This window comes from Galeopterus variegatus, unplaced genomic scaffold (assembly GCF_000696425.1).
Source record: "Galeopterus variegatus unplaced genomic scaffold, G_variegatus-3.0.2 Scaffold7786, whole genome shotgun sequence".
Classification (NCBI taxonomy): domain Eukaryota; kingdom Metazoa; phylum Chordata; class Mammalia; order Dermoptera; family Cynocephalidae; genus Galeopterus; species Galeopterus variegatus.
In genome coordinates this window covers 15,738-20,449 of record NW_007733897.1, presented here as the reverse complement: position 1 = coordinate 20,449, position 4,712 = coordinate 15,738, and the positions used below count along the sequence as shown (strand labels likewise).

General features: G+C 35.3%; 1 pseudogene; it reads left to right on the top strand.

The window, feature by feature from the left end:
• The first annotated feature begins 3,959 nt into the window (after window positions 1-3,959).
• LOC103607868 overlaps window positions 3,960-4,712 on the top strand; it is a 10,223-nt pseudogene continuing 9,470 nt past the window's right edge.

Here is a 4,712-nt window from a genome sequence, read left to right as displayed (position 1 = left end):
AACATAACACAAGTGCGTGACATACAGAGTTCCATAATAAATTTTAGCTATTATTCATCTCATTTGTTGAGTATTTATAAGTTCTAGCCCCTGTTCCAGGGGGTTAATTTTTTTGTTTTTATTTGAAATGATCGAGATCTATTTTCTAAGAGACTCATCTGCACATAGGAATGTTATCCTTTTTCCCTTGTACCCACATTTTTGTTAATTTTATTTTTGAATAGTTTAAATTTACAGAGAAGTTGCAAAGAGAACAGAGGTCTCAGTGATGAAAATGTTTAGAACTAGATAGATGCAATTGTCGCAAAACATTCTGAATGTACTATATGCCACTGGATGCCACTTTTAAATGGCTACTGTTTTTTCTGTATTTGTTTTGTATCAACTATATTCCTACAATGCTCAGACACAATAGTCCACAGGCCACCAATTCACCACCCACAGCCATCATCTGAAAACAATGATACGTTAACTTTTCAACTCTTACGTTTCATTTCTTTTTCTCCTTTTGTTGGATTGATTGGAAGTTCCAGGGCACTAATAAACAATTACTGATGATAAACTTAATTTTCTTCTTTAATACTTAACGGAGAATTCTGCTATAGCTCCTGGCACAGAGGTCCACCCGTGCATTTCTGGAGGTAAGATTTGCTGTTCATTTAATTTCTTCCTTGGTTATTGATGTGTTATCCTCCAACCTGAATGAAATTTAGACACACATTTTCTCAGAAATAAGCTTATTTTTGAAGATATTAATGCTTTTTACATGAAGTTATAAGTAATATCATCTAGGGAAGTTCAGCACTTATCTCTGTGTACATTTATGTCATTCTTAAATCTAGGTACTAGTATTCTTTCTCACTTTCATTATCCCTTCCCTTAGTCTTCTGTCTATTTTTGTCTATTCATTTGTGTATGCTAAAGAATTAGCTTTGAAATTTATTTTTCAGTTCTAGTGTCTTTCTTCTTTTTAGCGCATGTATCCTTTATCTTTACCTGCTAATTTCTGCATTAACTAAGTTTGATTTGTAAACTTTTTATTATCAATGCCTTCAAATTTTGAAATTTCTGTTTCTTGAGGATAGAGTACATAGCTATTCACTTGCAATTATTGAAAAATATACTAGAAAATGAATCTAATAATCACTTTTAATGTTATCACTCAAAGTTGATCCCTATTCATATTTTGGTGTACCCTGTTGAAGATAATTATTCCTGGGCAAAAATGTGTGTAATTATAAAGGAGCTATATGCTGACTTAATTTCTCCAGCCCAGAGAAGGAGACCAACGACCTTTTAATAGCAGTATCTGAAATGTCATACCTCTTTCTCTGTGATGGTATTTTGCATTTTTAATTTTCAAAAAAGACATCTTAAATCCCTCATTGAAAAGGGTATCTTCATTTTAATTTTGCTTTCTTAGAATAATAGTAGGAATGGAAATTTTTAAAAACACTTTTTTGCCTTTCTTCATATGGATCTTTAAAATTTCTGTGCCTTTTTCTCAGTAAGACATTAATCTCTCTATGATTTATTATTAATGTTTTAGAGATAAAAGTTATTAACTTTTAGCACACAAATTGATTATTTTTAAATTCTAATTTTCTGCATGAAACTAATTTTAATTCAGAAGTTTAGTTTATGGTTCCAATTACTGATCTTTTCTTCTGTTATTTCTACCAAAGACTTTTAATTTTGAAACAATGTTTAATTTCAAAGGTTATACATATCCATGCATAAATTTATAGATACCTTATGTAGTCCCTTGTTCTATATTTAATGTTTGAAATTTACTTTTAAATATGGAGATAAGATTTAACATTACATTTTCTATGTAGTATTAGACACTTATTCATTCCATTAAAAAAAAACCCTCTAAAGCATCCAGAAATAAATGATACAAGTTAACATGATAAAAAATTATATATTTTAATCATGATGAGCATAATATTAAATTACAAAACTCTAGGATTATTCCCTTGGGGGAAAAAAAGAATTCCAGCATATCATAAATTTTAACAGGAGTTTGAAATTTCAAACTAATGCAATAAGACATAGAAGAAAAATGGGTGTTATTAATTAATATTATTCTGACAAAGTAGATAGATATTAATTAGGAAATTAATAAGAAACACCAGAAAAGTAATATAACACCTCATCAATACATAAAAATCAAAAGCTTTCCTAATATAATAGCAATAACAGAGATACTATGGAGGAATACCATTTGTAATAACATTAAACATAAGATAAATTAAAATGCTGCTATGAAGAAATGAGCATAATCCACATTTTTAAAAACCTGCAGGAAAATTACTCATATAGAATTGAAATATCTAGAGGAAAATGCCTGTTACTTGAATGGGAATCTGAACATAAGAAACATGTCCATATTTTCCAAATTAATTTATAATTGTGATGGAATCTCCAATAAAATTCTAACGCTATTTTTTTCTGTAACGGGGATAGTTGACTCTAGTTCACCTGAGAGAATAAACAGGATGAGGAATAATATTATGCAAGACAGAGTTAATACTGGGTGAATTACTCTACTCAATGTTTAAGTATATTATGAGGATAGACAATTAAACATATAAAACAAAGATTTGACAGCCTACTCAAAATTTTGTCACAGATGTTCAATTACAAGAATTTGAATAAGAACATACTTTAATTATTAATAAAAGAGAGACCACTTACAGATTATCCTTAAAGAAAAAAATGTAAAATTAAATTTAACCTAAACTGTATTTTTTATTAAAAGTCTTAGAAAAAAAGTAAATATCCAAAAATGTGCAACTCTTAAATTGCCATTTCCATTGGGTGGAATATTATGATCTGATGAGAATCAGAACATGAAAAATGTACAGAAGATTCACTACTATATTTAAAAACTCTAGGACTTCCACACAGACAAATGTCATTATTGTTAAACGTATATAAATAAATTGGTAACAAAACTGAAATGTAAACAGTGATTCATAATAATAGTACTTATTAATCATTTTTAGCAGAAGAAGCACCCAAGGTCCAGAAGATTTAATGAGTATAAATTACAGAGAGGAAGCACAATGACAAAAAAGAGCCTTCCAATGACTGAAAAATCTCACTAGAATTAGGGAATTTTCCTTCCACCAAGCATTAAGAGGAAAGGGCAAGAGCAGCCCCCAGGGATGCTGGGGAAGGGAGGTGGAAAGGGCAAGAGAAGCCCCCAGAAATGCTGGGGAAGGGAGGATTGCTTAGGAATGTGGGAACTGCAATGGTGGTGTTCAAACTGTGTGTGCATCAGAATTCCTGAGAGGGCTTGTTAAATCACAGAGTGCCAGCTGCACCCACCAGGGCCTGAAAATACACATATCTAACAACTTCCCAGGTGATCTGATGTTGCTGTTCCAAGGACCAAAATTTGAGACCACTGACCTAGAGATGATCTTTCCAGATAGGAATACTAGCCACAACTTGTCCACAATAGGATCCAATGGTTACCCAAAATAGATGACTTCTTCAATCACCTGGTTTTAAATAAAGGATAATGCTCTCATTCTAGAGAATGTTTATTTGGAGTGAGTTTTGTGTTGCCTTTTTTCCCTCCCTCTGAGCAAACCCAGAAACCCCTTGGAAGAAGGAAAACAAACAGGAGATAAGAACTTTCTCCAACTGGGATTCACAGGGGACTCTGACCAGCAGTCCCTCTTCTTTGGCCTGTTCCTCTCCATGTACCTGGCCACTGCACTCTGGAACCTACTTATCATCCTGGCCAGCATCTCAGACTCCCATGTGCACACCCCATGTATTATTCCTCTCCATCCTGTCCTTTCCTGACATCTGTTTCACTGCCACCACCATCCCAAACATGCTGGTGAATGTGCAGACACTGAGCAAAGTTATCAGCATTGCAGGCTGCCTCAGCCAGATATATTTTTTCATTGTGTTTGGATGTCAATTTTCTCATGACAGTGATGGTTGACAACTGCTTTGTGGCCATCTGTCACCCTCTGCACTACATGGTCATCATGAACACATGGCTGTATGGGCTGCTGGCTCTGGGGTCCCGGATCATGAGTGCCCTGGGCTCCCGGCTTGAGACCTTGAACACTTTGAGGCTGTCCTTCTGCACAAACATGGATATCCCAAGCTTTTTTTTGTAACTTTCCCAAAGTCCTGATGCTCACCTGTTCTGACACACTCATCAATAACATAGTGATATCCTTTTTGTCCATTGTCTTAGGTGTTTTCCCTCTGTCTGGGATCCTCTTGTCTTATTCTCAGATTTTCGTCTCCATCCTGAGAATTGCACCAGCCATTTACACCAGTGGGTCTCACCACCGCACTCTGGAACCTACTTATCATCCTGGCCAGCATCTCAGACTCCCATGTGCACACCCCATGTATTATTCCTCTCCATCCTGTCCTTTCCTGACATCTGTTTCACTGCCACCACCATCCCAAACATGCTGGTGAATGTGCAGACACTGAGCAAAGTTATCAGCATTGCAGGCTGCCTCAGCCAGATATATTTTTTCATTGTGTTTGGATGTCAATTTTCTCATGACAGTGATGGTCGACAACTGCTTTGTGGCCATCTGTCACCCTCTGCACTACATGGTCATCATGAACACATGGCTGTATGGGCTGCTGGCTCTGGGGTCCTGGATCATGAGTGCCCTGGGCTCCCGGCTTGAGACCTTGAACACTTTGAGGCTGTCCTTCTG